The sequence below is a fragment of the Polyodon spathula genome, chromosome 34, assembly GCF_017654505.1.
Source record: "Polyodon spathula isolate WHYD16114869_AA chromosome 34, ASM1765450v1, whole genome shotgun sequence".
Classification (NCBI taxonomy): Eukaryota; Metazoa; Chordata; class Actinopteri; order Acipenseriformes; family Polyodontidae; genus Polyodon; species Polyodon spathula.
This window is the reverse complement of record NC_054567.1, coordinates 493721-508152: the sequence shown is the minus strand read 5'-3', so window position 1 is coordinate 508152 and position 14432 is coordinate 493721. Positions and strand designations below refer to the sequence as shown.

Here is a 14432-nt window from a genome sequence, read left to right as displayed (position 1 = left end):
CTGCATAGGTTCTGAGATGCAGGGAACATGTCTTTAGCTCAGGTACTTTTGCCCCATTCCTTAGTTTGGAGTACTCTGTTTCATTCATAATTGTAACACTGGACCCCGTGTCAACCTCAAATTGTACATCCGACTTGTTCAATTTTAACTGTAATGTGATAGGTGCTACCTTGGGAATGCTTGTCTCTGTTATGTTATTCATAATGAACACGTCTTCCTTTCTTTAAATCTCTAGAAATGGATGCCTCCGATTGCATTACCAGTAGTTTTGATTATGTAATTCTTGCTGAAATCGGCGAAGGAGCGTACGGGAAAGTTTACAAAGCCAGGAATTTAAAGCAGCAGCTCAACTTTGTGGCAATAAAAAAATAAAGCTGGAAGGTGCAGATCGAAACGGAATCCCTCCGTTAGTGATACGAGAGGTGGCCGTCTTGAGAAAGACGCACACTCTGGAGCACCCGAACATTGTCAGGTAATGTTATCTGCTTGAGTCTCCATTGAATTAATAATGCATATCAACCCAAACCTGTGTGATAAAAATACTGCCCAATGCCGCTCAATAGTTTACTATTTGCAAGACAATATATTCTGTAGACCCCGCTGAAGTTAGGCTGATATTGGATAGTCGGGTGGATATTCAATATTCGCGCAAAACACTAATTATTTAACATAGTGAAAGATGTCAAGGAGTAATTTAAGCCGTGCCTTGTTGATTTGAGAGTTAGCAATCTGTAGTTATTAACATGAAAATTACGCATTCATATTGACTTTACATTGTACAGTGGGTCACGCCATATAATGGTTCATAGCTCCTACATAAAAACTCACACAATAATGCTGTTTCAAGCAGACATATTGATTTGTTATTAGTCTGGTTTTATGAACACGAAATGTACAAGCTAAAAGCCATAGCCTGCCTCGCTTATTTATTATGTGCAAACTCACAAGCGAATATAATGCAATGGCTTTGCAGCAAATGAACAAAATGCATTAATTCTTCATTCTTGGTGTGTTTGCCTGAGTGTGTATATATACAATGTAAATATATGTGTGTATATATTATGTAATATATATATATATATACAGATATATATATATATATATATATATATATATATATATATATATATATATATATTATATATATATATATATATTTTTGTGTTTTTTTTTTTTTTTTTTTTTTTTATGTATATTGTTTTGCACGAATACAGAATATCCACCCGACTATCCAATATCAGCCTAACTGCAGTGGGGCTGTTCTGCAGCATGCATGTTGTTGTATAAACACGATAAAGTTGCACTGTTGTATTTTTCTACACCTATTCCGATGCTATCTTTTGGTAGCATTCAAAGCTGATTTACAGCAGACAATGTAATCAATTCAAATTTAATTATAGCTGAGCCTTCCCACACTGATTGGAGCTCTTGGGTTCGCACAGGACACAGACGCTGCCGTGCCGCAGATATAAGGAGAACATGCAGCCAGTGCTGTCGTTTTAACCAATTGTGAGACAAATTATGCTGGAAAAGTAATAAAGTCTATTCTTGCACTTTTGTTGCAGGCTGCTTGATGTGTTCGCTTTGTGCAGTGTGCATGAGTTAGATCTGTCTCTAGTGTTTGAGCATATTGACCTTGATTTAGCATCCTACCTGAAGAACGTGCCCAAGTGTGGACTGCCCCGTGAAAAGATTCAGGTAATTACCATGGCAAAAAAATCCACCAGTCCTTTCTTTTCACTTTTTAAAATGCAGGCCCCCCCATGCAGCGTTCATCAGGACATGCCCTCTGAATTGATCCATAGAAACTGCAGCTTGTCATTTGTGTTCAGGACTTGACGTGTCAGTTGCTGAGCGGTCTGGATTTCCTGCACACCCACATGGTAATTCACCGGGATCTGAAGCCGGAGAACATTCTGATCAGCAGCCGGGGACAGATTAAAGTGGCGGACTTCGGCCTGGCGCGCCTCTACAGCTTCAACATGGCGCTGACGCCCAAAGTAAGTCTGGAGAAAAAAAAATATATATAAAAAATCCCTGCTGTGGGATTGTAAGGAGCCCTTTTGCAGGACTGGGAGGACTGGGCTGAGAATTGGTTTTAAGCCAGGGTTAAACAGCACTGTAAGTCTGAACGGGCGTTGCTTGCAGTCTTACTGCGTGCAGCTGTTTTTTTTCTTTCCCCTGTTGCAGGTCGTCACATTGTGGTACAGCGCTCCAGAGGTGCTGCTTTACTCCAGCTACCTCTCATCTGTGGATATGTGGAGCGCTGGCTGTATATTTGCTGAACTGCACCTGCTCAGGTAAGAGAGAGCTGCATCCAGGCTTTTTGCGCTACATTTGAGTTGATAGGTAGTATTCAAAGCAATACCTCTAGAGGGCAGCATGTCTTAAGGTGTGAAAAGGAAGGAAGACTCAGCCCCTGGTCCTGGGCGACCCCCCTGTGTGTTTCTGCTGGTTTTCATTCCAACCGAGCTCTCAGTTTCTTAACTGGACCCTTCATTGAACGGATCATTAGCTTTGCTAGACCGTTTTTAATTGTTCTTGGCTCCTAAAAGTTGCAGAGTTCAAGTTATAAACAATATTTTAGATTAAGTGGAAGTTTTATGGAGATTCACCAAACAAGCAAAAATATTGTCGAGGGCCTGCTATTATGTACGTTGTAAAACAAAGTCAGGAATGTGTTTGTGTTGTGTGTGACACATCCCAGCATCACCATGCACAGACAGAGTTTACAAGAGTATGAGAAATATTTATACAGCATTTTCTGTCAAGTTCACCGGACTGTTTGAAAAGAAAAATAATAATAATAATAATAATAATAATAATAATAATAATAATAATAATAATAATAATAATAATAATAAATAATAAATGTTGCACTTTAAAATACTTTAACAAGTTAATAAACAAAAAGGATCAAAGAAGGAATTTGTAAAGAAACACAATGGAGATTGCAGTAAGTTGTACATATAAATTTATAACAATAAAATCATTTTGTTGAAAATATCAGTTCAGCTATACTGTTGCTGTCCAGCTGTCTTCTGATGTACCGGACTTCCAATCAGACAAATACTGGTACCATGACTGTACAATTACAGTGCTAATAATAATAACAATAACACTGTTGCATGTACAGGCATGATCAGTAACTGGGATCCATAGCGTTTTCAAGCCCAACCTTTATTTTACAACGGAGTTGCCAGAGGTCAGGGTGGTGACCTTTTATCAAAGCACGCCCTGTTTGGTAACGGGACCGCCCATCTCTAGCATGTCCAATAGGAATGCACGGGCGGGGTCATGTGTTTATTTCCAGTCTTGTGCATCGTTTCCAAGTCATCTCTGGTGTGGATTGATGTTCGCGTCGCTCTGTCCGGTGTGGAGGCAGCCTTACCTTAAACAGATTCCCGCTTCAAGCCAGTATTACAAATAATAATAATAGAATAATACAAAAAAAACATTTAACGAGAGCCATTTTTTAAGGTAATTAAACAGGCGCTGTGTTCTGAGTAAATGACCATTTGTTTTCGATTGTGTAATGATTGTAACAAACGCTCCAACCGCACAGTTTAAAAGCATTTCATTTCCAGTGAAGTAACACACTGAAAACCTAAACTAAGGAGTTTCTTCATTTAAGGTACCTGTCACAAATACCAGCTGTTTTTTTTATTTATTTTTTCCATGACGTGCAGTTTGTCAAGTTTTAAATGTACTTGAAGTAAAAAAAAAAGCATTTTTTTTTGTGTCTGTAACATACCAAATATTAAACATCAACCTCAATAAAACAGCTTTTCATCCTCAAGAAACTCAAACAAATATTACATTGCCTATTGGTGCCGAGTACTGGAGTCTCCCAGATTTATAAGTTTGGCACGGTGCGTCTCCAAACTCTTCATCCTCCTCCTCAGATCTTCCTCTCCCGTGCATCTTCTGCCGTCAGCTGACAAGTGATCAGCGGATATCCCAGCATGCCTTTCTTCTTAATACATGACATCACCCACCCAATATCTCAGAACAAAAGGAATGTTGTTTTGGGGTTTTTTTTGGGTACAATAGCTGAAAATAATCGTAATATTTAAATTAAAAGCAGCCTTCACAAAATCTCATTTTAGACGGGTGGATGGCACCGGTCGCTGGCTTATTTTGAAAACCTTGCTTAACTAAGTTGTGTAGAGCTCAGTTGTAATGACAACCAGAAGACACAGGGGGAGGTCCCCCAGGACCAGGGCTGGGAAGCCCTGATCTGAGATCTCCAATGAAGGCACTTCAGAAAGTAAAAGCTTTTTGAGTTTCATATGTAACATTTAAAAGCTGGCCAGATAGCGTTTGACTGACTATGTGAAATGTGCAACTAGTGTTGGTGTGCGTAGTCAGCTGATGTCTGTTTTTTTTTTTTTTTTTTTTGTGCTGTTTTTGTGACTTTGTAGGCCATTGCTTTGTGGCGATTCAGAACTGCACCAGCTTAAGATAAAGATCTTTTGTGATAGAAGTAACCACCTGTATAGTGGGGGTGGTGTTCAGTGGTAAATAGATAAGCTGCTTGTCCTTGTAATGAAGCTGTGGCAGGTTTTGCATGATATAGTCCAGCCAGCTGAGTGCAGGTGCTGTTTCATGGCTCTCTGGACTACTTATCACATTGAAATATCTCAGCAGATGTGAAAAGCCCATGAGCACATCACTGCGGTTAACATCACTCGCATTCGACACTCACTCCGTTTACTAGCACTCTCGGACACTAAAAGCAGAAGATCAGAGGTTTACATGCGAGTAAAATTGCTGTGCAGTATTGCCGTCATCCTACATACATCGTAGTGTAGCATGAAAAGCTGTGCAGTGCGGGTGCTTACAGCTGTGCTGTGTTCTGAATTCTAACCAATAAAACCTGATAACACCCTCACCCCCACCCCGATGCAAAAAAAATGCAATCAGTCGATAGCCAATAATGACCGGGGAAAAAAAACCCATAGAAATGGTTAACCAAGTCACGATGACTTTACCTTTATAACCCTTTGCAGTCCATTTATTCAGCGCTCGGCAGGGGTGTTGGGTCCAATTTATTTTACACACGCTGTTTAAATTTTTTCAGTAAAACAGGTTTAAACGCATTGCATGCAAAACAACATTCAGTCTTGAACAAAGAAGACTACGTGGCGACCTAATTCAAGCATTCAAAATTCTAAAAGGTATTGACAGTGTGGACGCAAGGGACTTTTTCAGCCTGAAAAAAGAAACAAGGACCAGGGGTCACAAATGGAGTTTAGAAAAAGGGGCATTCAGAACAGAAAATAGGAGACACTTTTTTACACAGAGAATTGTGAGGGTCTGGAATCAACTCCCCAGTAATGTTGTTGAAGCTGACACCCTGGGATCCTTCAAGAAGCTGCTTGATGAGATTTTGGGATCAATAAGCTACTAACAACCAAACGAGCAAGATGGGCCGAATGGCCTCCTCTCGTTTGTAAACTTTCTTATGTTCTTATGTTCTTATGTCTTAGTACTGCATCTCCAGCCAAGCCCCACCCCTTGTTTGCTATGTTATTCACATACCTCTTTATAAACGTGCATACTGATAAATCCTCTCCGGTCACTAGTTTTATCACCACGATCCAAGTCATTATTTTATTACTATAACATCTCAAAAAGCTCTGGAAATGTCTGTGATATTCTTCGAGCGCTGGGTGCGGAGGCAGCTATCTCCTTTTTTGTGCCCGCGTTATCTCTATGGTGATGTCGGAATGTTGGACCTGGTCCCACATAGGACCTTAAAGGGTTAAAACCTACTACAGAAATAATAATAAATGCATTTCCCAGTGCTGCTGGGCAACGTCCCGCCTTCCTGACATCTATCGCTGATTTGTACTGAATACTTTAAACCGGCCCCCCCAACTACTGAGTGACAGCACATTCCTGCATTTCTATTGGAGATTCTGCTGGCGAGATTGAAAACGAGGTTACAGTTGGGAATGAAGGCTTGTTCACAGGATTTAAAGCTGTGTTACAGTTAAGATACGGAGGATTTAAAACAGAATTGTAGTGACTTGAAAAAAAAAAAAAAAAAAAATGCCTCCACATAAAAATCCCAGAAGAACGTGCCCGTGAGCAGAAGGGTTTCACTGTGGAAGACAGCAAAGGAAAGAAAGGACAGCTTAAGAGTGCAAGTCCTGTCCAGTTACTGCTATACATATTTTGACTGGACTAAAAAAAACTGCTCAAGCATTTTGGAAAGTGTCCAAAAACACTAATTTCATCCAGTAGATCAAAAACTAAAGCCCCGAAAAAAAATAAAACTCAGAAATAGCTAAAAATAAACACTGAAAAATTCAAATTCAAAACACAATTAACAAAAACCGAAAAACAGATGCCCTAATTGTAGCAATGTGTTGTGCAAGCAGAGCGCAGTAATCTGCATGTGTGAATCTCATTCATGAACAGTACTGGCGTTGGGATCCAGCACTATTTCAAGTCCCGCTGTAAACAGTACTGGCGTTGGGATCCAGCACTATTTCAAGTCCCGCTGTAAACAGTACTGGCGTTGGGATCCAGCACTATTTCAAGTCCCGCTGTAAACAGTACTGGCGTTGGGATCCAGCACTATTTCAAGTCCCGCTGTAAACAGTACTGGCGTTGGGATCCAGCACTATTTCAAGTCCCGCTGTAAACAGTACTGGTGTTGGGATCCAGCACTATTTCAAGTCCCGCTGTAAACAGTACTGGTGTTGGGATCCAGCACTATTTCAAGTCCCGCTGTAAACAGTACTGGCGTTGGGATCCAGCACTATTTCAAGTCCCGCTGTAAACAGTACTGGTGTTGGGATCCAGCACTATTTCAAGTCCCGCTGTAAACAGTACTGGCGTTGGGATCCAGCACTATTTCAAGTCCCGCTGTAAACAGTACTGGCGTCGGGATCCAACACTATTTCAAGTCCCTCTGTAAAGGCCAGCGGTTGTATCAATGCTGTTTTCATGCTTGTATGGAGAAGTATTGAAGTCCTGATCAAGTCCGCTGTGTTTATTGTTACAGTGCGTGCTCAGGCTGGGTCTCTGCCCCACTTGGCAGACGGTTCCCTTAAAAAGGACTGTTTATTTTCCATAGTCCTTACAGATAAATGGGGCTGATTTAATCAGGGTTTAGGTCGGCCAGGGTGTCCTCAGCTCACCGCATACCAGCGACCACTGTGGTCTGGCCGGGTGCCTGCGGGCTTGCCTGTAAGCTGCCAGGGCTGCATTGTCCTCTGACGCTGTAGCTCTAAGGTGGCTGCATGGTGAGTCTGCAGTGTGTAAAGAAGTGGTCGGCTGATGGCACACGCTTTGGAGGACAGCGTGTGTTCATCTTCGCCGCTCCCGAGTCAGCGCGGGGCTGGTAGCAGTGAGCTGAGCCTAAAAATAACTGGAGATTACTAAATTGGGGAGAAAACAAAAATAATTTGTGACCACTAAGTTAAAAAAATAAATAATAATAATTGACTCTTGTATCCCTTCTTAGGTTTATCGGAGCCCCCCACAAGAAGAATGGCCTAAGAACAGTATCTTAGAGCACAGCTCTTTCTGGAGCGAGACTGGGCCCCACACACAGAGTCCCATTGCCAACATGGACGAGCTGGGCAAAGACTTGCTGCTGGTATGTACCTGCTAGGAACAGCGGTGTCGTTTGAAACCCGATGCCATGCTGTAGCGCTTCAAACGAAAACAGTAAGAAATGAACACTGTAGCAGATATTCAGCCATCAAGGCGTGGGAATGCTGTTAATACAGGGTTAGAAACTAACAAATCTGTGGTCCCGAGGACCAGTCCCTTTTGTAAACTTGCTAGCCCTGATGTGAAGTTGTTGAGTCGGAATCAACTGTCCCTAAAATATTAGGCCTACATTTTATTTTCCTTAAAAAAATTAAGATATAAAATGTAGATTTTTTTTTTTTTTAATTGAATTAAAAAAAAAAAAAAAAAAGACACACACATCCACCCACCCAATAAACACGGGCACTCATTCCCAGACACAGTGACTGGGTTTCTCCATCTGCCTTCTTCACATTCCACATCCCAGTGTGGGCAACAGCATGGACAGCAGGCTTCACGCAGCACAGCACTGCCTCAGTAATGGAACTGTCTGTAGACCTGGCTAACACAAACTTATTGAGCAGAACTGGGCCGGACGCTGGCTCTTCGCAATAGCGTGCATACACTCCTGTACCTGTGTAGAATTTTCTGTAGGATTTCAACCCACATTTAACCCTTCTGTCTCGTCCAGGTCACGCCTCCGTTCAGAATGTGGTCGTGCTGCTTCGCAAGGGCGTGAGCTGTTTGAAAAAACACTGAGCTTTAAAACCACAGCTAGGTGTGTAGGAAGGGTTCCGCTCTTGATGTGCTTGGCTTGCCGGTCTTTGCCTCCATCAGTTTCACTCAGTTATAATGATTGCTTTATTTTTCAAGGCGCTGTAAAATCGACTCTCTCTTCACGGTGGACGGCCCCGTCACCAACGTGCCACTCTGGCTTTTACTCATACTGGACCCAAGCCTTGCAGCGCACGTTATTCTGTGAAGGCGCAGCCTTCCTGCAGCCAGTCGCATTGTGAAAGCAAGGTCACTTGACAAGTGCGCTGCCTCTTCTCTCTGCATCACATTCCTGGCATTTGAGAATCGGCAGCTTTTTTTCCCCTTTTGTGGGGGGGGGGGGGGGGGGCAGTTTGCAACCTGTTATAAATCTCATTGTCAAATGTCATTGATCCATTGCCGTGGTTTAAATGTAAACATTCGGTATTCTAAACCAAATCTACAATAAAAAAAACAGGGGCTCCAGAGTGGCGCATGAGGCAAAGGCGCTGCACATGAGGTACAGGAACCAGCTACCAGCTCCTAGCCTGGGCTTCACCAGTTCAAGACCCAAATGCAGCATTACAGTTTGTTTCATCACTCCCTTCATACACCTGCATATGGATGACAGGAAAACAATGTTGACAAACAAACCAGCATTTTTATTTAGCAGGTTATATGGGGGGCATTACAGCCATGGCCACACGTTTTGCATTACACCCTGCAGGATTAAGAATGATAATTGAACGTGCTGAAATGACAGATTTGTAGTTTTCCACAAATTGAAAAAAAAAGTGACATTTCAAAATCTCACGTGAAGTACTGTGCTGCTGTTGTAGTTTCCATTAGAGCAGGGGTGGCCAACCTTTCACAGACCAAGAGTCAAGGAAATAACATATACAGTGACAAAGAGCCACAAACTTTACAAAGTGCTTCATTTAGCATTTCACTGATATGTTTTACTACAATTACTATAATGCACGCACACACGCACTATTAAATGAAGCTGCCCTTTATTTTTTCCAGTGCATGCGTAATATTATTGATAACCAAAGAAATACATTTTCACTATATATATAAAAGCATAGTTTTGTTTTTGTTTCTTATTTGAATGCGTAGCTAACTATTGTATATTTTCTTATACCACATACAGGCAGGTTCTGTACTCAGTGTGGCTTTTGGCATTCTTTACTACGCACACTGTTCTGAATGCAGCTGTAGTTCAATGTCAGTATTCAGATCTGAGATGGATGCGTTCTATCGTGTGATGTAAGAGCTGCAGCTCTGAAATTTGCTTTTGCAGTTGATTGTTGTTTGGACGTAGGATAGCAATAACATCCCTAAGGCAAGTTTTCACACACACACCTTCGGGGTAGGGTTTTTTGCACTGGCAATGTTCCAGGCCACTTGTTAGGAGTAGGCTAGAGTTGCGATCTCAGATTGCTTGGCAAATTTGGTCAACATTTGTGTCTGTTTATCCTTTTGTTTTTTACCAAAAGCAGTCATTTTGACGGGTACATTTTAATCAGCTCCGATATGAAAATGAAATGCAAACTTTCATGAACATGATATCTAACATTTGCATAGCAGAAACATCATTTTTAAATGGAAAAAAAAACAAAATGTTTATTTTCAAAATTAGCACATATAACGCATGACTGTCCTGGCGGTTCTAGAGCTAACATTTAAAGACAGACGTTCAGAATCTTTTGGTAATTCTTTGTCAATGCGGGCATGGTTTGTAGTGAAATAACGCTGCAGATTTGAAGATTTGAACTGCGATATAAAGGCAAGTGCCCGGTTGCATAACACCTTACGTGAAATTCCCCTCTTAGTTTTCCCAAATGTTCTACTTAAGTTTGTATTTAAGTATTTCCCTTAAGTTTGTTAACCGTTGCACAAAACGACTTTAAGGGATAACTAAGTGAAAATAATTAAATGTCTTATTGTGTCCCCTTAAATAAAAATAAAAAAAAAACGGTATGGCAGCGTTTTTGGAAATTGAAGAGGAAAGAGCCAAACTTAGCAGAAGGATTTGCAGACAGAAAATCCTTTGGATATAATGGATGAACAGTTAAAAACAAACTATTGATTTGACTGAAATGCTGTCTTTTAAATGTCTGTATAATTCTGGAAGCAGATCAACAACCCCAAGCAAGAAGAAATCACGCATTGCTCCCTGATCTTCAAATACAGCTGCAGCGCTTCGTCTTTTTCACTACTGGTGGCTTTTTATCACTATAAAAATGTATACTTAAAAAAAATATATATAAATAAACTCAGAGACTTATTGTAAAAATAATACACATATAAAATATATACAGCTCTGGAAAACATTAAGAGATCACTGCAAAATTATCAGTTTCTCTGGTTTTGCTATTTATAGGTATGTGTTTGGGTAAAATGAACATTTTTGTTTTATTCTATAAACTATTGACAACATTTCTTCCAAATTCCAAATAAAAATATTGTCATTTAGAGCATTTAATTGCAGAAAAATGACAACTGGTCAAAACAACAAAAAAGATGCAGTGTTGTCAGACCTTGAATAATGCAAAGAAAATAAGTTCAGATTCATTTTTAAACAACACAATACTAATGTTTTAACTTAGGAAGAGTTCAGAAATCAGTATTTGGTGGAATAACCCTGATTTTCAATCACAGCTTTCATGCTTCTTGGCATGCTCTCCACCAGTCTTTCACATTGATGTTGGGTGACTTTATGCCACTCCTGGCGCAAAAATTCAAGCAGCTTTGTGTTTTGTTTGTTTCCATTTGTGTTGATTAAAAGTGCGCGTCAGCACTGTAAAACTCCATTTCTGTTTCCTGGGTCTGCTTTTAAAGGGGCAACGAACCGTGAGAGTGTGAGGATCTTTCACTATATATAAAACAGCAAATAACTTAATAACTTATTCAATGTGCAATGAAATATATGGGAAGTTTGAAGAGGGGCATTTTGACCACAAAAGAGCCGCATGTGGCTCTGGAGACGTGGGTTGGCCACCCCTGTGCTAGACTTTTGCGATTTCATTTTGTAATTTCTTCGGTTTGCATGAGGGCAAATAAAATATCGAAATTATGTTCACGTAGGTTTTTGTTTGTTTGTTTGTTTTGTTTTTCTTTGAATTGTCTGCTTCCTAATATTGTAATAGGGGATGCAAAACGTTTGGCCCTATATGTAAATGATATCCGAGTGATATGTGGTACTGACAGCTGCTGTACTGCTCCATTCCATTCTGCTACAGTGTGGTCGCGTGGTGCTTACCACTCCTTGGTGCCCGGGTGCGCATTAGAGGGATCGCACATCGAAAATGCCCAGGAGTGACGCACTGCGCCGCTCTGCCCAAGGCTTAACCCACACTTGATTTTTTTTTTCCCTCAATTTGGGGAGCTTATATTGTCTGTCAACTAAGATAGCATCGTTCTGTTGGGTGATTTTCATTCCCATATTGACACTCAATCAGATTTTAAAGGGTCACAATATTTACAGTTACATCTTTAATGCAGTCTTAGCAAAACAGGGTTGGGGCTCGATTTCCTTTTTTTAAAATCAAATCCCAATTCCCTCGTAATCAGTCGGAACTGGAATTGATTATAAAGGGAATTGGAATTGGAAAAAAAAATGGACTCCCACCCTGCTTAGCAATAAGCAACACTGAAAAGCATTGTGGGATCGAATCGTAGAAGTTGAGGTATATTTTTAAAATGACAATGTTTCCCACAATTCTTTTCAAGGAGTTCATGAATTCCATGGTACAGCGAACTACCCAATAAACATGCTTTCTGAGTACGATCCACAGGAGGTAACCTTGTGCAATGTCTGTGTTCTTGTAGAAATGCCTGTGTTTCAAGCTGACCGAGAGAGTCTCCGCAGCGGAAGCCCTGGCCCATCCCTACTTCAAGATTGAGGCAGCAAGCGAAGCTGCGGATGTGTAACCTTGAAAAAAAATTAATAAATAAAGGACAGCTGCACTTCTGAACGGCGTGCAATGACAGCCACGCTGAACTGCACACGTTTAGCAGGTCGTTATCAGCCAGTGGTTGCAACCTGATCTCACAGCAAAAATTCAATTGTTATGTTTTTAAAACGTATGTTCCAATTGTTCCATGTACATGGATTGTTTGTTTGTGATTTAGAAGGACCAGTTTGTTTGCTTTTAAACCAATTAAATTGTTACTGTTGGAAAACATGGATTGAGAATTGATTAGGGGTTTGCTACGCATGTGGACTAGTAGAGCTATACTGGTGTTCTTTTCTGAAAAGAGACTAATATTGCAGATAGCAGACTGTTTGGTTCAAATTGCATGTACTGCTAACCACTGATAGAGACAATGCGTCTACAAACTGCCCAACAATGACTGCAAGCTAATGAGATAACAATGCTGTGGACTAGAAGGGAACAGGCTCTAGACTTCAGAGAGATCAAAAGAGATAATCCCACTGGCATCAAAGGGGGTCGCAAGGAGATAACAAAAGGCAGATGTATGGACCTTTTGTCTCCAGGAGTGTGAAGAATGCACTGAGTTCAGAGGTTGTCACATTAGACTACACACACACACACACACATACATACAGACACACACACACACACACACACACACTAAATTAACAGAATAAAGTGTTGTACCTTGACCATTGGTTAATGTCAGAGAAAGGGGAGGTGGACCATCTATACAGAAGGGTATTTAATGTCATGCAAACATTGTAATTTTGAGTTCTGTATGTCCTGTACCTGGGACCAGACTCCCTGCATATTTCAATAAACCTGGCAACTGATTGAAGAAAAGGACTCTGTGCATTTTCTTGAATCTACTTACTCACCATCTATTTTCTTTAAGTTACTTCATTGGCGAGCCACCTGTGGACTGTTTCCTGAAACTTTTTTTTTCCAAATACCGGGGGGTTGATACTTGATTACGGAGAAACCTTTTTTGCAAGCCTGTATCCCATGAAGAGGACCAGGACAAAGCAGACAGAAGGAGACTATTTCTACTTTCAGCTCAGACGGTGTGGATCGAACATATAACCACGTACATTGGTGAGTAGTTACTGGTTTTTTGTTTTATATGCAGTTTTTAGAATGTAGTGAGAATCAAGGGTAAAGTATGAAAGAGGACTTTTGACTACTTGATAATTCATGTACATTGAGGACACAATTAGTTAAGACTGCTTAATTAAAAGTGTATTGACTAGTAGGACTTTAGGTATGAAAGAGGACCTCTGGAATCCTAAAAAAAGTCATGAGTAAATCGTGTAGTGTTATGACGTGCCAGTAGAGTTTATTGGACTAGTTACACGGACTTGTATTGCTCAACAGGTACGGGCATACTCGGATTTATGTTTTATGTTTGTTTTTGAGAAGATTTGTTACACTTGTTTTGTCTTTGTTTGTACTGTTTGGTTTATATGTCACGATAAGGGGGCAATAGGATTAGCCTCTTATTTAACTGTCCACATTAGGTGGTACAAATAAGGAACAATCAGACAGTAAGTTCCAGTTAAGAACATTGGTAACAACAAGACAAAACTAAAAAGTGTTGTTGTTTTTTTTGTTAGTTTTGTTTTGTTGGGAGGCTGTCTGATCAACTCCAAATATGTTAAAATATAATATTGACGGTCATCAAATGGATGACTGGAGAATATGGAATATAGGCTATGTTTTAAAACATGGCAAAAAGGGAAGCTATGTACAGAACAGTAATGTACATGTTCATGTAACAGATCAGGAGTGTGTGTCTCGTAAGAAGAAAAAGACAAAGGCAATTCAAGACTGGTAGCCCACAAAAAACTAAACAAAACAAAAAAAAATAAATAAACTGTAATGCTAAAGATTCTATATCAACATTGAGGAATACATGTTGTAAAAATAAAATTAAAAGGTCACATTAAAATGTAATTAAGAAGTTGTTTATTAATGATTGTTTGAGTAATTCTGATTTTACTCAAGCGTGGAGATAAAGTAACTTCTTAGTAAAATTACGTACTAAGAAATTGTTTATTAATGATTGTTTGAGTAATTCTGATTTTGCTTAAGCGTGGAGATAAAGTAACTTCTTAGTAAAACTACGTACTAAGAACCAGCACGAATACTTATTGTCTTGCCCCGATCATAAGAGGGTTTGATAAG

The 14432-nt window shown here is 40.1% G+C and overlaps 1 pseudogene; it reads left to right on the top strand.

Annotated features, from left to right (window-relative positions):
- The first annotated feature begins 237 nt into the window (after window positions 1–237).
- Window positions 238–12240, top strand: LOC121303613 (annotated as a pseudogene).
- Window positions 12241–14432: the final 2192 nt, after the last annotated feature.